The sequence below is a fragment of the Paroedura picta genome, chromosome 5 (genome assembly GCF_049243985.1).
Source record: "Paroedura picta isolate Pp20150507F chromosome 5, Ppicta_v3.0, whole genome shotgun sequence".
NCBI lineage: Eukaryota > Metazoa > Chordata > Lepidosauria > Squamata > Gekkonidae > Paroedura > Paroedura picta.
In genome coordinates this window covers 94,093,091-94,114,914 of record NC_135373.1, presented here as the reverse complement: position 1 = coordinate 94,114,914, position 21,824 = coordinate 94,093,091, and the positions used below count along the sequence as shown (strand labels likewise).

At 41.2% G+C, this 21,824-nt stretch overlaps 1 protein-coding gene across 31 annotated transcripts in view; it reads right to left on the bottom strand.

Moving 5' to 3' along the window:
- The window catches only part of LOC143838184 (uncharacterized), a 229,256-nt gene that overhangs the window by 160,498 nt on the left and 46,934 nt on the right, over positions 1–21,824 (bottom strand). For 19 of the 31 annotated variants that reach the window (XR_013231261.1, XR_013231282.1, XR_013231281.1 and 16 more), the window contains one exon: positions 504–563. The exons of 11 other annotated variants lie outside the window; for them this stretch is intronic. The gene's annotated coding sequence lies outside the window, so the exon portion shown is untranslated. Of the gene's footprint in view, positions 1–503; positions 564–16,450; positions 16,547–21,824 lie in introns of those variants that run through there. One more of the 31 variants, XM_077339127.1, reaches the window with a different exon arrangement.

Below are 21,824 nucleotides of genomic sequence, written 5' to 3'. Positions count from 1 at the left end.
ACTACTGGTATGGAAACTGGACAGGTTTATCAGGCAGTTTTGAGCAGCTTGTTATTTACTGTTTCCCAAAAAGTAAGATTCTTATAGTACAATCTTATACAGAATTTGTTTTTGTTGTTAGGTGTGAAGTCATGCCCAACCCATCGCGACCCCATGGACAATGATCCTCCAGTCCTTCCTGTCCTCTACGATTCCTCGAAGTCCATTTAAGTTTGCACCAACTGCTTCAGTGACCATCCAGCCACATCATTCTCTGTCGTCCCCTTCTTCTTTTGCCCTCAATACAGAATTACTCAAGTCTAAATATGTTGATTTCAATGAACTTATATTGGAGAAACTCTGCACAGAATTGCACTATTAGACACCTTTAAACTGAAATGTTTAAATAAACCCACTGTGATAAATAGTACATTTGTCAGCTGATATGTCTTGTATTTAACAAAAACAGAGTCTCAGAGGTTGACATTGCTCTGCATACATAGATATACATAGACACTGAATACCTGAGTCTGGTATAATCTGTCTTCACAGTATGTCTTCATCAACTTGAACCAAAGATAACTCTAGGTACGTGCAGGGGGGAAAAAGACAGTATCAATATTCCTGATTTCCTGGATTCCAAATATTGGTAAGGTATTTGGATGATGATGATGATGATGATGATGATGATGATGATGATGATTTCAAATTTATTTTCTGCCACTCCCGGAACCAGCTCATAGCAGGTTACAACAACAGGCCACAATACTAAAACCCCCAATAAAACCCCATTAAAAATTAAGACATAAAATACAGAGGACATGAGAAATACAACATGGCGGTATTATAAGTCATCTATCCTCCCCCTAACACCATACACAACAGGGGGCATGAGAGGGAGTATGACTAGATGCCATTAGATGTTCGATGGTCATATGTACTTCTTAACAAGGCCCCCCCCATAGATGTTCTCTCTGCCCTGACCTAAACTATAAACCTGGTAGAAGAGCTCCATCTTGCAGGCCCTGCAGAGTGCCGAAAGCTCCCGCAGGGCCCACAACTCTTCTGGGAGATCATTCCACCAGGTGGGGCCCAGGACCTTGAAGGCCTTGGCTCTAGCTGAGGCCAATGCAGCTGCCTCAGAACAGGCTGGATGTGGGCTCTCCAAGATGTTCCAGCCACATTTTGTACCACTTGCAATTTCTGAGTCAGGGATAAGGGCAGGCCCATGTAGAGCGAGTTACAGAAATCCAACCTGCAGGTGACTGTCACATGGACCACCATGGTGAGGTGTTCAGAGGACAGATAGGATGCTAGTAGCTATGCCTGGTGAAGATGGAAAAATGCATCGCAGGCTACTCTTTTGACTTGGGTTAGGGAAGGTTCCAATGAGCCTCTTGTGGCTCAGAGTGGTAAGGCAACAGAAATGCTGTCTGAAGCTGTCTGCCCATGAGGCTGGGAGTTCAATCCCAGCAGCCGGCTCAAGGTTGACTCAGCCTTCCATCCTTCCGAGATCGGTAAAATGAGTACCCAGCTTGCTGGGGGGTAAACGGTAATGACTGGGGAAGGCACTGGCAAACCACCCCGTATTGAATCTGCCATGAAAACGCTAGAGGGCGTCACCCCAAGGTCAGACATGACTCGATGCTTGCACAGGGGATACCTTTAGGGAAGGTTCCAATATTTTTGTCATCATTATTCCCTAAAGGGAATACTCTAGTGGCCCAGCTGAATACTGGGCCTAATACTCTTGGCCCAGCTGAAGTTTCTGAACCATCTTCAAAGGGCAGAATGGTAGGAGCTGAAGAACCTGGAATTTTGTAACTACAACATGTTGGATTGCTTTGTTCAAGAAAAAGCAATCACTGGAAAAGTCAAGACACCAGACAGAATCTGTCATTTCAGGCTACAAGCCTGAATCTTTTTGCAAAAACATGAATCAGGTAGTGTAGCACTACTTTCTCTTGATTTTTTTAAATAAATCTTTGTCTGAATGTGGTGATGCTAATGATAACATTTGACTTTTGAGATGTATGATGCATCCAGCAGTGTTGTGTCATGATCAGCTGTTACAGTAGCAGTCTGCACACTCATTTTCACATTTTACTTCTCTAAAATATATTGTCTGACTCAACCTGCAGAAAGGCACTGTCTGTTTTGAGAAAATGGAACACTGCTCAGAGTCCTGTAGCTTCTCTGAGTTCCCCTTTTTACCCTCTTTACATTTGTGGCTGCCTGATTGTTATTTAAATCAGATATGGCTCTATGGTTGGAGTGTGCATAAAGTAGTACTCATATATTTTAGGCCTCTAAGTAAACTACCAACAACAGTCAACACTTTCACTGCCATGGAATCAATGCCCTGATTATGATGGCTCTTTTTCTTCCCACCAGCTGTCCTCCTTCCTGCCTATGCACAAGAACATCTGGAACTGGTTCATGAGTGAGCATGTCACCATAAACAAATTTGTATCTCAGACCATGAATTCTACTATAACTGCACATATACACTCTTGACTGAGTCACAATACACTGTTTAGAAAATTTGCTTATTCTGTTTCTTGGAAGTGAAGAACTTTACACTGTTTCTTAGCCTCAGACTTCAGGAGGCAACTATAATGCAGTCAGAGGGAGACAGAGGCTCCAACACAGAACATCCTTTCACTCTCTGCTTTGCAGCTATACCTTTGGTAGATACAATGCTACTCTTGGACTGATTATGCAAGGACACGGAAGGGTGGGCTGGTGACTGCATGACAGTCGGGCTAATCCCTGCTTATGCATGATCCCAACACTGTCCAAGCTCCTTCCAGCCCTGACCTGCTTTATAGCCTCTGATGGCCCATGGCAAAGGAACGTGGCTTCTTCTGCATTCCCTTCCTTGCCATGGTGGCCATTAGAGGTCCAGTCAGGCCCATGCAGGGACACAAAATGCCCCATTCAGCTTTGTAGTACTATGAAGCCAAACATGTCATTTTCACACACATATCACGATGGTGGAATAGATGCATGCCACACTCCCACCATTGTGTGGTGGGACCACCATGCCCCCTGCCACCCTGCTGCTGCTGCTGACATCTCCAAGAATGTGTAAAAGCTGTTTGGGGAGTGAAATACAAGTAATAATTAATTAATGAGCAAGGATGTAAAACATTTGTTGTTCCTATGGGTTTTCTGATGCTAGGAGTGAACATGAAACATCCCCTAATAGTTTGGCATTTTTACAGAGAGAGCTTCTCTCTAAAAGCACTTTATGTCCCTGCTTCAATTCAAAACAGAGACACCCAGATCTGTATGGAAACTGAAATTTTACCTACAACAGTTGCCATGCAAAGGTAGTGAATGTCTGCAGGTGACAAAATGCCTAGTTCTGCACACCTATTAAAGATATAGATCCAACCAGCTCAGAGAGTGCAGTGCCCACTTCTCTTAGTTACAAAAACAGCTTCCCTTGGTGTGATCATTTCTGCCTGTAGTTCATTATCCCCTGACTTTTTTGTACATGCCGAACAAGTAAGCCAGCTGATATGCCCCCTAGTGGGAAGTTTCCTATCATGACATAGTAGGGGATTCAGCGCCATGTGAGGCAATTCTGCCTGCAGCAGAAATGCTGATTTCCGAGAATTCGATTCAGCAGCCATCAGACATGGTCTCTGAAGGAATAAATCACATTTTTAGAAAGGAATGCATACTGTTTCTCCAATGTCTTTTAGTACAGTTAATCCATTTCAGATTCCAAGCTTAAAAATATTTAGATAACTTGTATTAGGAAACACTACATGTTGAGAATATCTACCAGCAGGAGGGACAGGAGAGCAAGATAGTTAATAAACAGGAACAGCCGATTCTATTATTCAGTGAAACAGGATTTGTCATGACGCTGACAAATGGACAGCTCCATTACACTGGAGCACTTGAATTTAAGTTTCATTAATTTGAGTAAACGCTTCTTTAAGCAGGTTTCCATCACACTTAGGCATGGCACCCCAAAACAAGACTCAGCTATGTAAAAGGCTTGGAAAAGGAAAGTGTGTGCATGTGGGCATGTGCATGCTCAATGCTTATATATTACAGAGGAAAATACATATGTTTTATAAGCATATTAGCATGGGACAAAAAGCAGTTCCAGTGTAAGCATAAGACAGTAAGAGAGATTTGATCAAGAAAATGATGGAAGGACAAAGGGCCAATCCAGGTCCTTTAAAAAGTTTTTGACAACTGGAACATCAGTTCACAGATCTTCCATCACATCTGCTTTGACCACAAGTAATTATTCTAAGGAATACTAGTGATGGTATGGGGGAGGGTTAGCTCAGATATCACTATGTTTAATTCTCAACATGGTCAGATCTGTGGATAGTTAAACTCAGAGTCTGGAGCCATGAACAAACAAACCAGATCATTCTACAAAACGGAAAAAAGCCTCAGTTTTGTAGAAAAATCTGAACTCTGGGGGGAAAAAAGTACACTGGGGTGTTTTAAATCCCCAAAATCATAGCAGCAGTGCCTCTAGAAATGACTGTAGCTTTAAGAAATAGGTACAATTTAAGAAAATAATATTACCAGTCTTCTGGTTTCTCTCAGTAAAAAGTACCCTTTCAGCACAGTGCCCTTACTGAGGCTGTTTTGGGCACAGAGGCCATCCCTGCTCTCCACCTCCCTAATCTGGATGGACAGTCTGGGGCCAGGCCTGGCAGCAATCACCAGGTGATCTAGTACCCCACGACTTGCACAACTCACCCATGCCCAGCAGCAACCACTTACTGAGCAACCACTCTCTGACAGCACTCACTACACAAAAGCCAGTGTTGCATAGCAGTGTCAGACTGGGATCTAGGAAGCCCAAATTCAAATCTCCACTGTACCATTGGAGGTCACTGGATGATTTTAGACAAGTCACACAAATTCAAATTAACCTACCTCATAATGTTGTGAGACTAAAATCGAGGTGAGGAAATGATGAAAGCTGCTTCCCATAGTGGGAATAGGTGGGATATAAATGAAGTCAGCTGAGGAGAAGCCAAGGAACACATGGAGAATTGCAGGCAAGGGCTGTTTCTTTCTTTCTTGCCTCTTCTAACTGTGGCTGCTGTGTATGAGAACAGTACTTGTGGGTGAATTGAAGGACTGCACTCTGGGATTTTGGATGGTTAGCTGAATAGGTAGCTAGTTAGAACACCAAACCCAAAGAGTGGTTGTCAATGATGTTTTGTTCAATTGGAGGGAGGTGAGCAGTGGGGTGCCACAGGACTCAGTACTGGGTCCAGTAATTTTCAACATTTTTACCAATGATCTAGATGAGGGGCTACTCATTAAATTTGCAGATGGCATCAAATTGGGAAGAATAGCAATAGAGATAGAGTTCAGTGAGATCTGACCACACTGGAAAAGTGGGCAAATGGGAACAAGATGCAATTCAATAAGGATAAGTGCAGAGTTCTACCTTTAGGTCACAAAAATGAGAAGTGAGTGTACTGGATAGGAGATACATGTCCAGGTAGATCTTGGGGTACTTCTTAAATATAAGAAGACTGTGTGTTTTGGTGTAAAGAAAGTGAATGCAGTCTTGGGCTATATCAATAGAGGCATCACATCAAAATTGCAAGATGTCATAGTCCTGCTGTAAACTACATTGGCCACACCACACCTGCAATTATATATGCAGTTCTGGAGGCCTCACTTCAAAAATGCTGTGGACAAAATTGAGAGGGTACAGAGGAGAGCTACAAAGATGATCTGGGGCCAGGAACCAAACCCCATGTGGAAAGGTTGAGATATGTTCAGCCTGAAGAAGAGGAAGCTGAGTGGGGTCAAGATTGCTCTCCTTAAGTATTTGAAAGGTTGTTGCTTGGAGGAAGACAGGGAGCTGTTCCTATTGGCAGCAGAACATAGAACCCACAGTAATGGCTTTAAACTTTGTGTAGAATGGTACCAGCTAGATAGCAGGACGGGGGGGGGGGGGGGGGGTTCACAATCAGAGTAGTTCAGCAGTGGAAGCAGTAGCTGGACAGATACTTATCCTGGATGCTTTAGGCTGATCCTGTATTGAGCAGGGGGGTGGATTAGATGGTCTGTATGAACCCTTCCAACTCTATGATTCTAATTAACTATATACTAAATATGAGGACAGTAACAAGATAGATGGGTGGGTGGGAAGAAGAAGAAAAAACTAAGAAAGTAGAGGATATGGGGATGCTAGTAGGGAAGAACTATTGTGAGGATGGAGATACAGGGGAAAGTCTGGTGCTTCCTGCAAAAATCTTCCAGGTTGCCTGCTTGTATAACAATAACTGTGTTGACTGCAGTAGTATGATAATTCTAAAATTAAAATTAAAAAGCTACTGTGAAAAACTCATCAATGTGCTATTGCTATTTTGCTTAGCAAGACAAGAACAAAGGTAAAGTGGCTGTTTGCAAAATAAGAAGAGTTGATTTTTATACCTCACTTTTCATTACCTAATGGAGTCTTACGATTGCCTTCCCTTCCTCTCGCCATAACAGTCGTATTGAGAGGTAGATGGGGATGGGAGCATTCTAAGAGAAACTATAACTGGCCCAAGGTCATCTAGCAGACTAATACAGTTGTCCTCCCCTATTAAACTTTTTCTTGATTTCTTTTGTGGATTCTTTTTTCAATGGTCTTGATTTATGTACAAGTAGATTTCTGGTGGGCACGAGACTTACGCTGGTCATGGTGCTTGTACCCCAAGGATCATGTGGTCACATTCTTTTTGCCTGCCAAAGTTTCTCCCCTCCATGGAGCACATAGCAGCTGCCAATGAGAGACCCAGTTTGGTGTAGTGGTTAGGAGTATGGACATCTAGTCTGGTGAACCAGGTTTGATTCCGTGCTCCCCCACATGCAGCCAGGTGGGTGACCTTGGGCTTGCTACAGCACTGATAAAGCTGTTTTGACTGAGCAGTGATATCAGGGCTCTCTCAGCCTCACCCACCTCACAGGGTGTCTTTTGTGGAGACAGGAAAAGGAAGGCAACTGTAAGCCACTTTGAGACCCCTTTGGGTAGAAAAAAAGCAACTCACATTTAAATAGCACTTCTGCAGTGCCATATTAAAGCAAGGTTACGCCCATCTAAGCCCATTAATTTCAAGTCAATGGACTTTGAAATCAAGCTTGCATTCTTCTCATCAAATCCACTGTGAAGGATTTCTGCCACATTTTTAATGTAAACACTAAAATAAAATATTATTCCCTTGTTTATTTTAATATACTCATCATCCTCTTTATAGGACTGTTCAGAGGCATTATTCCTCTCCATGAGAATGTAACCCTTTGTAAGTAAGTATTCTTGTTTCTGCAGAATTCAGTTTTCTAAGCAGTTCCTGCATCCCTCAAATGAAATGGGTTGCTCAGACTGAACATGCAAGCCAATCTTGCCAAAAACTAAGACTATTTTAATTAAAGTTACAATGTAATTAACGTCCCATTAGCACTAGGTTTGTAACCATTTAATGTTCACATAAGGAGAACTTAAGACTTAGGTAAACAGTGTTTACTGCTAATAGCAGATCTCTAAAAGTGATGACTGAACTCCCACTGTCAGGCATAGGATCAGGCTGCTGGGGCAGGAAAAGCAGAAGCCAGCTTCCCATTGGCATTATAAATGTGCAGCCAAGGCCGTTATTTCAAGCAAACTCTATTTATAAAACAAGGACACCACTTACAACAATTTCTGGGGGAAACAAAAGGGTGTTTTTAAAGGCACTGTATACACCAGGGTTTTCCTTTTCCAAAGCTTTTTCACATTAATTGCAAAGAGCTAAATATGAATGGTTAGACTACATCTTTATGACAGCATTTTATCTTTTATTAATTTTGCAGTGGCTCCTTCTCACTTTTCTCCTAGGAGCTTTCTCCCTGATCCAAACATCTCTCCCTCCTGCTGTTTGCATCTGCTGTATGTCTCTCTGGCTTGCTCCCCCCCTGCTGTGTACATTCACCGTTTCTCCCTCCCCCATTCCCACAAGCATAGTTGCCATCTATCTCTTTCCTACTCCCTGCTGTGTCTATCCATGGGCTCGCTCCCCTCTGATATGTGCATCCACTGTGTCTTTTCACTCAGCTCCTGCTGTGCACATGCACCATTTCTTCACAACTCCCATAGGCATCTACCAAGACTCTCCCTGGTCTCTGTCCTTTTGCTTTGAATCCTGCTCACCTCTTTCTAGCCACAGGTCAGTGTATTTCTCAGCTGTGCTTCCTTCTTTCATTTCCTTTTGCTCTGTGCTATGCTACTCTCCCCACATCGGTATGCTGCTACTGTTGCCCCTCCTCCTGGTTTTAGAAAATGCCAAATTAAAGCAATGTGCAGCACTTTCAGCGCATGAGATTGCCCCCTCCCATATTCAGTTGTCTTCTTAACACAGCTATTTGGGGTGGGGGGGGGGACTCTGAAAGAAATTTCCTTCTTTGCCATTAATCTCTCTTTGTCTTCACTCATCCTCCCTGCCTATTTGCAGGCAAATTCACTAGTAGTACTGATTGTTCCAAGTTACATGTTTATGTGAGCAACAGTAATGAATTAATTGGTCAATGATGTTTTTTTCCAATGCTGCAATCAGGACTCTGAGAACCTTATCCACAGGTTTACCATGCTGAAAAATGCACTCCGTGAACAGACCATTTGTGATTAAAAAAAAAAAAATGCAGCAAGTTCCACATCAACCTTAGATTCAGTTCAGTGGTATCCCCATTTTAAACTTTTTTGTGCCCTAACTCTAAGAAAACTTACTTGGAACAATGATGTCTTATATTTAGGACCAAGCTCCCACTGGATTGAGATCTAGGATAATTTCCCATAAATTTGAGTAACATTTGTTTTCATTCTGTTTTCCAGTTCATTTGCTGTTTCAATACTTGGGAAAGTTGTGAAGGAGCACCAAGATTTTACCTGCAAAAAAAGTTCACAAAAGCCTCACAGCTGAGAGCCAATTGTGTACAATTGGAGTGGTCCTCATCCAAGGTCATAAATTATTGAATAATTTTGAATAATTGAGCCAAGCATGAGCTGGCAGATGCAACTGAAGCCATGAAATACTCCTTTAATGGCTTTCACTACTCTCTCATAGGCCTTTAAAAGCATCCTACAAGATGTTCTTGACATCTTGTCATGAGTCTTCCTCCAAACTTGCTCTAGCCATCTCAATGTCCACTTTTTTGCACAGTTCCCCTGTATGCCAGGATGCCAACTTGAGATAGGGTCGAAGAAGATATCAGGGTGCAATTTCATTGATGGTAGTTAAAGAGAACTCTCTGGCTTTCTTAATGGCTTCTGTAGTTTGCTTCTTTGGAACTAGGATCTCTTATTTGACTAACAATTTTTTCTGACTTTTAATATTTTTAAGACTGTATATTTAAATCATTTTCGATCTATTACTTACCTGGGTCCCCAATTACCTGGGAGAAAGGTGGGATTACAAATGCTTTAAATAAATAAATGAAGAAGAGTTGGTGCTTATATGCTGAAGGAGTCTCAAAGAGGTTTACAATTGCCTTCCCTCTCCTCTCCCCACAACAGACACTCTGTGAGGTAAGTTAGGCTGAGAGAGCCCTGATACTACTGCTCAGTCAGAACAGCTTTATCAGTGCTGTGGCGAGCCCAAGGTCACCCAAATGGCTTCATGTGGGGGAGCACGGAATCAAACCCGGCTTGCTAGATTAGAAGTCAGCGCTCCTAACCACTACACCAAGCTACATCAGAAGTAAATCTCTGTGAATTCAATAGGAATTATTTCCTAATACCATCAGGTTTTGGACTGGAACATTAAACTTAGATCTCAAATTATATAATCCACAGTAGTGTTACATATAATTTATAACAAGTTATTTCAGAACACTTTTCATTAATTGTGCAAGTTTAAGCTCCTTGTACACCCCACTGTTTTGGGCTCACCTTCCCAACCATCTAAGGATTTTAAAATCCCTGAATATTATCAGAAACCATGAAGTGCTATAACATAAACACTCTAACACTGAGTAGAGGCCAAACTCACACAGTTCTGAAAGCTGGCTAAAAAAATATGACAGTATCTATATCAGCTGATGGTTTTGTGTGCCAAATGTCCAATCTTTCAATAAAACTGTAGTGTTTCAAACATCTACAAATTGACCCTGGTATGTTTAACCCGTAGAGAGCTATTTTGGGGGGAAGAGTCTCTTTTATGTAGTTATCTACCTGTCCAGAGGGCTGCTAACACTCTCTGCTGCCATCCCCCCCCCACACACACACACATACACACACCATACCTTGTGTTTTATATATATATATATATATATATATATATATATATATATATATATATATATATATATATATACATATATATTTAAAAAAACAGGGTTGGCACCGTAAGATTACTCTAAAGAGGCGCCACGGAATGTGTTAGAAGTGAAGCCTTTTACACTCTCTCTTAGTCTCAGAACTTCAGAGACGGGCTGTAGAGATCCAGAGTGTCAGATAGGTCAAGACCTACCTATCCCTTCCTTTCTACTGCTCTGATACTGTCCCTTTGATGTGTAGATTGCTGTTCTCAGGGAATCTTCCTCCTTCTGGCCAACATCTTCTCTCTCCCCCCCCCCCCCCATCTTGCAACCATGAGGGCAGGCCATGCCTTATATCCATCCTATTATGGTTAGTTAGATGAGAATACTATCTCTGCTGTGCTCTAACCTATCATGAATGAATACCTTTAAATCAAGGACTTGTATTTCTTTAATAAAGGCACCATGCGAACTTTATATCCTCAGCAACAGCCCAATATAAATTCTGCTGTGCCATATGCACTTTGCTCAACAAAAAATAGTCTGGGAAAGTTTTAATGGGAAAAGGCTATATGCACAATCTGTGTGTGTGCAGCCCCTGCATACAGAAGGTTCCCCATAGGACATGCTATAAGACAGCAACCTCTTTCCCTCAATATGTATGCATGGCTTTCAGCACACTGGGTCACACTAGGGAGGCCTAAGTGCACTTTCCAAATCCCCATCCAACCGTCCCCCAGCCCTTTGCAATCAAGGAACATGAACTCTAAGCTCATGTTTCTTGACTGAGTGGAAAGAGTAGGCCAGTAGGCCAAATGGGTTTCTGGAAGGCATACTGCCAGAACCTACAAGCTGAAATTGGATGTGATTTCCTCAAAGAGAATCCCCTGCTCTCTTATCTCAGTATTTCGCAGGTAAGGGCCCCACTGGGCTACTGAGAATACTGGGGCTGCAAGGCTACATATAAAATCTGTGCGGCTGCTGCTCAGAAACTGTTGGTAAGTACCACTTTCTGAGTCCTAACATCATGCCCCAAGCTCTGTCTATTAGCAGGACGGCTCCCTTTCCATCTCAGAAGACGTTTCACTGCTTCACCAACAGATGGAAAAACTGAGTCCCATAGCCCCAGGAGTGGCAGGAATGAGACACACATAGCCTCTTATTCTCCAGAAGAGTACTGCATAGCACCGGGGGGAGGGGAGAAGGACTCTGTTATGCCTTAAGAGGATCCTTCTGTACACCTGCACTGGGGAGAACTGGATGGTGCTCAGAGTAATATGAGGGGACATGGTACTTCTGCTTAGATATGGAGACTGTTACATTGAACATTCTATAAAGCCTTTATAAGTTTTGTCAAGGTACCTGTATACTGTATACTTTTATTTTTTTGTATGAAAATGCTAAAACCAATACAGCCCTAAGAAAACTCAGTTCCAATTCTGTATTCAGAATATATATTTAAAATCCATTTATTCCTCATAATGGGTTTTTTTTTAATGTATAATTTAAAACTCACGATCCTGGTAGAATCCCCATTGTTTATGTCCTCTTCTTGTAACTGAAAGTGTTTGAGCAGGAGACCATTGGAAACAGAACTAGTAGGCACCAGAACATCGGGGATACATTTCCCTAAATGTTTTGAACTTTTAAAAAATGTAAAGTGAGAATCAGTGGCACAAAGTGATGGCTTGCATAAGCCAAACTGATTTAACACAGCAGAGCATGCTTATATCTCCAGTGCAATATTTCTCAATGGCATCACTCCAAGCACTCAGCTGTGAATCAAGGAATGTCTTTGAACAATGAGCCATAATGTGCCAGCTCACACAGGGCCTAGGGCATTAGCCCTAGACAGGGTAGAGTCTAGAATCATATATATTACATATATATATTTCTATGCCACATTTCCACCAATCCAGGTCACCAACGTAGCCAAGATTCGAACATTTAAAACATTAAAAATAGTTTAGAACATTAAAAACAGTGTTTTCAATTAAAAATATACAAATTATTAGAAACCAAACACATAAATATACAAACAGGAAGCACAGCTAACATGAGATAATGACAAAATGCTGAGCAAAACAAACAAAAAGCCTGTGCTTGTTGGCAGAAGACCAGGATTGAAGGTGACAGATGAATCTCACTGAGGATGGAGCTCCAAAGATTCAGTGTCACAACTAGGGTTGCCAGGTCCATTGGACCAGCCAGGAGGGGATGGGGGGAACTTACCAAAAGCTAGAAGGGAAGAACAAGGAAGGAAACAAAGAACCTGGAAGTGATGCAACATGCCACAGACATGGTTTTGTGGTAGAATTAGCTTCTTAACAAGGAGTTTTGCCCAAAACCAGAGCGTCACTCCCCAACAACTTCCAGGTGATGCACAGATATTGTGTTTACTTTTGAAGTTAATGGGTTTAGAGTAGCATAATTGCTTAAAATTGCACTGATTGACTTGGATCCCAAACAGTGTTTTTGGTAGGTGTAAGGGTTTCCTGATTTGGGAGGCAGGTGATTTGCCTGCTGTGGGAGATCAAAGGATTTAATGTACTCTGTGGAGGAAGATCCTTGTGTCTGTCCAAACATTGTTCTCAGTCGAAGCTTTACTGTGTGCATAATCTTTAATCTAGCAAGACACATGTAAGTATCTTTTAAAGATAGAAATAGGCACTTATGCATAGTTACTTTATGCAGGTAAGGGAAGATTATATCTACAGTGGAGAAATAGGGCTGTCATGTGCCTCCTTTGGGCAGAACATATTCCACTTCCATGAAACTTTGCCTACCAGCACTTTAGTGGCTGGCAGGTGAAAGAATTTTTAAGTATCAGTGTCAGTGACAACTTGAAACCCATATGAAATCATGCCTCTCTAGAAATCTTCAGAAACACTCTAATTTTGTCATAATTTCCAATAATCACTAGTATTGTCACTTCTGGTTGTTCCTGCAAGTGATATCATGCCTCCCTGATAGCTGCCCCTCCATACCTCTTCCCAGTTTTCTGTGGGTGGTTAGGCCAAGCCTGACAACCCTATGGGGAAATGCAGTTTAGTCCCAAACTCTGACATACATATAATCATTATGAATCATACCACCAAGCATGTGACCAGGCCTGTGATGCCCAAAATTCTGTGCCACCAACCGGATCTTGTCAAATTCCACACCACCTGGTGTGCAGAACATCAGGCCTGACTACACGGAATTAGTTATAACACTGAAAGTGTATCAGTGACAGACCCTAATAGAGAGGTACCTTGGAAGCTTCAATCACCTCTGTCTCACTTCCAGATGAATGATATGGTAAATATATGTTGTGTCATCATCTTGTGCATGCAGGGTCATTTGCAACTCAGGACTCACTACAACCAAATAGTAAAATATGTATATCCCAAGATAAGAAATGATGTCACATCGGTAAACTACAAAGGTATTATCCTTTATAGATACAAGCAAAGTATTTGATTAAGGATATCAGTCCAGAACCTCAAGTAACCCTCCAATAATGCAAATATTTTCCATACGTGGGTTTTTTTAAAATCAAATTTTAAAACCTTCAAAATATTTCTTAGTTGGACAAAAAATAATAATCCAGACTTCTTCCTGAGCAAACAATCTAGCATATTAGAATGAAAAGACTAACAGGAGCTTTCTCTTGGTCATCTAGAATTAGGTCACGGACAGTTTTGAATTTCCCTCCTGCAGCCTTTGCTAAATAAGACTGTCTTCACACAAGAATAAATTTCTATGCCCCAGTTGAATTAGCTGCTCACAGGAGAGCATTTGAACAAAAATGACTGAGGCTCTGGATATGAATGTAAAACTGATTGCTTGACCTGCTCTGTAACACAGCTCATATCATGAATATGCACCTGAGAAGCTATTATGATTTTCACATCTTCCATCTCAACAACTGCTATCCTATCAGTAATAACTTTTACCAGTCAAATCCCCATCTGTGTCTCAGATTTTCTAATGTTTATGTCTCCTCACTTTAGCCTTAGGAAAAAAATGAAATTGTGCTTCTTTTTTTCCTTTGAGAACAGAGAAAGTATTCCTCTGTTTGAAATGAGTCTTGTGTCCAATTATCTGTCTCTGAGAAATCAGGCAATAGGTTTTGGTATTTGGGAACAAAACAAAATCTTCAATCCAAAGCAGAAACGGTTGGGGAGGAACAACCCCAACACTGCAGGCAACCATTTATCCAATATTGAGATTCAAGTGTGTTCTAAAATAATTGGTGCCAATTCATAATTAATGTCACTAATAAGGTCCTCTTAAAAAGAACAAGGACTGTAGGAGTTGTTTCATAATAAAAGGATGTAAACAAGTTCTTTTCATACTAATGCTTCTTAACATATCAACAAAATTTGAGTCCAATAGCATCTTTAAGACCAACCAAGACTTATTCAAAGCATGAGCTTCCATGTGCCGGCATTGATGGAGCACTAGGCTGGACGGGGGGGATGGGGAATGGAGCATGAGGCTGCTTGTTTATTTTTCTTTTCCTGAATGAGCAGGGAGGGGGGAGAATGAAGGGGGAAAGACAATCCAAAATGCAAATCTCAGCACATAGAAGTGTAGGCTTTTGGACAAGAGCACAGTCACTTGAAAAATGAGGGCAAAAACAAATCTTGCAAGGGAATGGCAACAGGGAACCAGCAGCCTTTGAACTTATGCCCTGACCAATCAATGACAGACTACTGCACTATGTCAGCATCAGGAGGAAGTTAATCTGGCAAACGACAGAGATCTACACTTAATACTGGGGCTTTCAGAGCAGTTTTCACAAATCTAGCGAGTTATATCCACTCCTGGACATTTCAGGGGAAAGGTGGTGTCACCATGGATCAAACATAGACACTGCAGAGGGAAAATTTAAAGTGCTAAATATCAAACTAGAAATCGAATAATGTTTGTTTGTTTTTTATTCGGGGTCACCAGGGATAAAAAGCCCAGTGCAGATTCAGCTGGGACAATATGCACAGCATCTATAAACCGGAAAGAAAGGCAATGATCAGTTGTTCATGAGCTGGATAGGAGCCCTGGACAGGCCCACATGTCATATATTTGATGCCCCTGCTCTAACCATTTCATCATATATGAAGCTGCCTTATACTGAGTCAGACCACTGGCCTGAAGGTCAGTATTATCTATATTTGCTGTGCATGAACTCAAGCAAAAGTCTTTCATACCACTTACTACCTGATCCTTTTCACTGAAGATGCTGGAGATGCATCCCGCTCAGGTCTGCCAGGTGCATCTGCTCCTGGCCCTCTGCTTGGCTCGAGAGCTCATCACAGAACGGGCTAGCATAGCGCCATCTTCAGTTGTCTCCCCACTCATATATTTTACTCATCACTAAATTCAACTGCCATAACAGAAGACTGGAGAATAGAAAATGTTACACTATTTTTTTTTAAAGTGATCCAAATAGAAACAAGGAAATTACAGGCCAGTTAGCCTAATATCTGTCCCAAGGAAATTAGTAGGTGTAATCAAAGACATAATTATTAAGTGTAGAGGAACACAGAATGGCAAAGTCTGTGGAGGGGAAATCAGCATGGCTTCTACAAAGGGAGTCTTACTTCACCAGTCTTTTAAAGTTCTTCAAGAAAGTGAACAAGAATGCAGATAATGGCAACCTTGGGTAGACATTAAAATCTTGGGCTTCCAAAAAGCTTTTGACAAGGTACCTCACAATACACTCCTCAGTAAGTTTCGCAGTCATAGGAAAAGAGGACAGGTTCTCAGATTTAAAAATTGGATAAACAATAGGAAGCAGAGAATAGGAATGAATTGACAGTTCTCTCAGTAGAGGGAAGTAAGCAGTGTAAGGCTAGTGCTATTTAATTTATTCATAAATGCTCTGGAACTAGGGATGAGTAGTGTAGTGGGATGTTGAAAACCAAGAATGACTGTAAAGAGCTCCAGGAGGTTCTCCACAAATTGGGTGAGTAGTCAACAGTGTGGCAAATGAAGTCCATTGTTGGTAAGGGTAAAGTGATGCAGGTTGGAACAAAAAAAATCCCACCTTCAAGTACAAGCTCATGGGGTCTGAATTTGCTAAGACTCACAATAAAAAAAATCTTGGGTTCATAATAGATAGCTCAATGAAAATGTCAACCCAGCATGCTGCAGCAATGAAAAGGGATTATTAGGATAATTAGGAAAGGGATTGAAATGAAATGGCCAATATTATATAATGCCTCTGTATAGATCTATGGTGTAGCCTCATTTGGAATATTGTGTATAGTTCTGGTCACCATATCTCAAAAGGGACGTTGTAGAGCTGAAAAAAGTACAGAAGAGGGCAAACAACATGATTAGAGGGTTGGAGTACCTACCCTGTAAGGAAAGACATAGGAGTCTGAGATTTTTCAGTTTAGAAAAGAGATTATGGGAGGGGGAGAATGACATGATAGAGGTTTGTCAAATTATGCACAAGATGGACAAAGCTGACAAAGAGAGATTTCGCTCCCTCTCACAAATACCAGAGTCTGTGGGCATTTGATGAAACTGATAGGCAGTAGATTCAGGATGGACAAAAGGAAATACTTTATATAGCAAATGATTAAAATGTGGAATTCACTGACAGAGATATAGTAATTGCCACAGGTGCTGACCACTTTAAAATGGAATTAGACTGATCCATGGAAGACATGTAGCTACTAGCCATGGTGAGTAAAGAGAATGTGGTGACTAAAGGGAATGTCTATGTTTAGAAACAGTATAGTTCAGTGCCAGGAGGCAACATTAGAGGAAGGCCTCAGCTTCTATGCCCTGTTGATGTACCTTCAGAGGCCATTGTATAAGGCAGGATTCTGATCCAACTTGACCACGGATTTGATCCAGGTCATTAGAGGTCCTTAACCTCTAAGACCATAGCACTGGACTCCATCCCCAGCTGGCATGGCATGCCAATTTAGACATATTAACAGCAGTGTCCACCACACAGCTGATTTTACAACTGTTGCCCAGTCAGGGGAGCTATCTTGCCATCCCCAGCAAGGCTTTTCAAGGGCAGCTGGCACACAGTGTCTCTTCCTCCAATCTCCTCAATGCAATGGTCAGCCAGTGTGCCTCCTCTTCTTCAAAAGTGTATGTGTTTTCATTCTGACCATTCCCATTTACACTGCCAATGACTACTGAGGGGGAAAGCCTTGTGTCCAGACAGTACACAGCACTGAGGTTCTGTTCTTATTTACACTTGAGGCATTGGCCATTTGTGGGCAGACTTACAACCTAAAACAAAGCTGGAGGAATGAAAGATAAGGAGACTAAACAAAGAACTGCCTTATAAAATGCTCCTTCATCTCAGATAGGAACCTGAGTTTATTTTGAATTTCTAATTGAACTAAGGGTACCTCTGTGAGAAATGTGGGGACTAAAGTTTTGGAAGTATTTCAGATAAGAATCTGCAAACACTCTTGACAGCTCCCACAGGGAAACAGTGATGATAATGACAACAATAGTCGTAAAGACAGAATAAATTATAATCTGTCAATAGGACTTGTTTGCTGAGAGGAATTCAAAGCCATGGGGCCCCAGATGCTATATGTATTCTCTTTTATATGCAAGAGCAACACCTAGGATTGATGGGGAAAGAATATCATGCTAGAAAGCTTTGAGAGAATGCCAGGGCTCAGGCACATGGCAGTAAAATAGAAGTATTTTTATATACAACCTCATCTTTAAGCCCCAATTTCCTTTCCAAGTGGCAAATGTAACACTTAAATCAGGTATTCACTACTTACACCAGAGCTGCAGGGTCACGTGTGGGCAATGGCCCTTCATCTCAACCACCCTCTCTAGATTTCAAACTTTAGTTTTATAAACTTTATTGAACTTGGGATATTCTGCAAGCCAAGAAAGTTTTCTATGTGTTTAAAAACAGGTAAACAACATCTGCATAAGATAAGGACCCAAAGACTCACAGAGATAAACCATGAATGTGAAGAAAAGAAATAGGGTTAGGGAAGTCACAGCTAATTAGAAATAACCCAGGTTTTTAACACAGTAATGTCTTCACTCAATATTCCTGTAACTTTTTATAGTTTATGCACACTTTTACCTCACAATTAAAATTTGTATATCCCCAAAGGCATGCTTGTAGAAGATAAGAGAATACGAATGATCAAACAGCAACTGAACAAACCCACTTTTAATTTTTCATGGTCACTATTCTGAGTCTGCTTCATGACTGGCAGCACCATCCTATGCCCAGCTGTAACTCCTAATGCCTAAGTCCTAATGCCTACAGAGATATAACACAAAGCCTCCTATGTAGGCTGTTTCTACTGCATCTTCATGTTGGGAGTAGCTGAATGACTGAATCACATGACAGAGAAAAAATTACCCATCCACAAAACAGGATGATTGGTAATAGCCTGGACCAAAACAGTACATCATGTACAGGTGTAGTGACTAGACTTCTCTGTGGGTAAGGACCTTGTGCTCAGAAGGTATTTTTATGATTCATCTGTTCTTGCAGCACACAGTTGGGGGATCAAAAGCCATATTTTCTTCATTGGGTCCCTGGCATGCTGTCCCAAAATGTCTCTGGTTTCCTCTACAAAATATATTTTGAGAGCTGAAGGTAGCAGAAGGTTGAGCGTAGCAGTAAGTGCAAATAACTGCCTTTTAAAAAGCAGGACTCAGCTGCTGCTTGAAAAGTTTAATATATCTGTTGAAATTAAATGTCCCTTGAAGGTGACCTATTGCTTGCCATTAAAAATATTGGAGATTTTAAAGTGGCACACACATCTATAATGCTCATATAAAATGGCATTATATCTAACGATTATAACATATAAACTATTATATGTGTTAGCATCTATTTTTAAAATTCTTCCAAAATAAATGCATTTGTATATGTACAGTGATCCAAGCAAAGTATTTAGTATTCTGTTCTTCCTGGGAATAAGACAATCCACATCAGCAAACACCCATGAGCAGTAATCCTAATGCAGTGGGATTATTCTCTTGCTTAAGAACTTTTTAAAGTGCTACATTGAATTTACACCCAGTTTCAATGCCAATTATGCTGAAGCTTTAGCTATTTAAAATGCAAATCTATAACTTTAACTTTGCTATAAGGCAAGTTAACTAGATATCAACAGATCTTATTTCCCAACAAACAGATTTAAAATCAGGATGCCAAATCCACAGATTATAATGAAATATAATAAGTGGGCTGTGAGTGAGTGGGCAGGAAGGGATGTGCCAATGTTTGTCTCTCATGGCCCTTCCTTGCATACCTAGAAAATTGCTGATCACCACTGTGGGATGGTAGGTGAATTTTCTCCAGGCCAGGCTGGATTCTGCAGATTTGTTTGGGGGGGGGGATCACTCGGGCATGAAATTAGGGTCACTATGGGTGAGCAGTTCCTACATTGTGCAGGGGATTGGACTAGATGACCCTCTGATTCTACACCACAAACCACAAACTGAATCACATTTTCCTGGGTCATGCTCATCCCTAAGCACAATATAATTCATGTTAAGTTCCTGGTAACTAAGGTTGCTATCCTCTAGGGAGGGTCTGGAGTGCTACCACTTTCACAGTGATCTGCAGACTAGAGGGATCAGTTCCCCTGGAGTAAATGGCTACTTTGCATGGTAGACTTGATGGCATTATATCATGCTGAGGTCCTTCTAGGCTCCATTCCTCAAATCTCCAGGTATTTCCCAAACCAGAGCTGCCAACCTTGCCAGTGACATCATAACACTAAAATCAAATAAATAAAGGGAAACTGCACCAGAAGTCACATATTCTGGAGTCATATTAGTCCCAAATGCTTAGAACAGGAAAGAGAAGCCACCTGGTGTATGTCTTACATGAAAAACTGTTTGGTTTCCATGCAAATATTCTGCAGGTCATTTTACAGCGTGATACAATGAACTTGAAGTGAAGATATGTGTCTCTATTAGTAATCACAATACTTAGGGAGATCCCTTGTCTACTGGCATTTTCTATCAAATTTTCATACAGGCGCCACTCTGTCTAATTGCTGTGTGTACTGCTGGAAGCTTGCCTCCAAGCATGGACCATATGGCATCCTCAGAGGAGAAGGTATCATATTTTTTCTTTGCTTAAAACATGCAAGTCAGTTGGTCATTGTTACTCCTTTGTGGAAATAGTCAAACAGCTGCTCCTTCCAGCTAAGAAGAAATACATTGTTTTGTTTTCCTTTATTTAAAAAAAATTATTTGACGAGCTCTGTCATATTACACACCATTCCTTCAAGGCTGGATAGCTTGTACATGGCACAGGTTTGATCCATGATGGGAACAAATGGGTCTGCACTGAAATGTGTAACTCTTTCAATGCCTTTCATCTGGTTTAGTCACTGCCATGTAAACAAGAGATTGTGCTATTACTGTAGAAGCAGCATCCTATATAGGATGAGACGAGGGTCTTTTATACATGAGAGACTGGAGCAATATACTGATGTTAGATGTCACTGAAGAATGGGCAATGCAGCAGAACATGTCCAGTACACTCCACTTTCTTTGTATAATATGTGCAATGCAATTGAGAAAGTGGGACATGGTGCTATCTCCCTTCCAGAAGGGCTGAAGATAAAGCATTAAAGAGTGCCAGGTTAAAAATTCTCTGATATTTGGAGATCTCAAGCATTCTAAGTTCATTTGCTGGTTGCAAACAAAAAGCATTTTGCAGAATAACTGGATATTTCTGTATCTGAGCCCTGTCTGATTATAAGGCATGATCCCAGTACTCCTGCTTAGTTGTTTCTTTCGCTTTTTGATACCCAAGATGCAGGAAAATTTGAAGGGAGAGGTTGTGCTTCTGGAATTTTCCCTGAACTACTCTTAGCCTGTTTGATGAGAGAAAATTACCTTGGTGTACTGGTTAAGAGAGGCAGCCTCTAATATGGAGAACCAGGTTTGATTCCCCACTCCTTCACATGCAGTAAGCTGGGTGACCTTGGACTAGTCACAGTAGTGTTAGAGCTGTTTTGTAGAACAATTCCATCAGAACTCTCTCAGTCTCACCTACTTCACAGGGTGTCTGTTGTGAGGAGAAGAAGGGAGGTTGATATTAAGCTGCTTTGAGATTCCTTTGGGTAGTAAAAACTAGGATATAAAAAACAACTCTTCTTCTTGAGCTCTGGCTATCAACAAAGATCAAGGTTACTAGTCCCACTGGATTAAAAATGAGTTTTAGCCAATTGGTGGATGAGAGTAGCCACATATGTGCCTCCAAGAACATCAGCCCATCCTCTAGTAAGAGAAGGACACTTGGGATACATTACGTGGGCACATTTCTTTATAAATATAGAGCTGGAAATCATATAGAGGCTGAGTGATCACCTTTCCTTGTAAACACTTCAGTGATACATGGATACAGGATGCCACTTTTGTGAAGAAGAATCTTAGAATTATAAAGGTTGTTCTGTGGGCAGTCTCTGTAACACGCATTGCCTGAGCTCTTCAATGTCCAAATTACTGGAAGACTATGCCAAGATATTTAAAGTCTTTTTTTTTTTTTTGGTCTGTGTTGTGGCCCTCTGTCATCTGTGGTTTTGATGTTTTTTGACAGAATT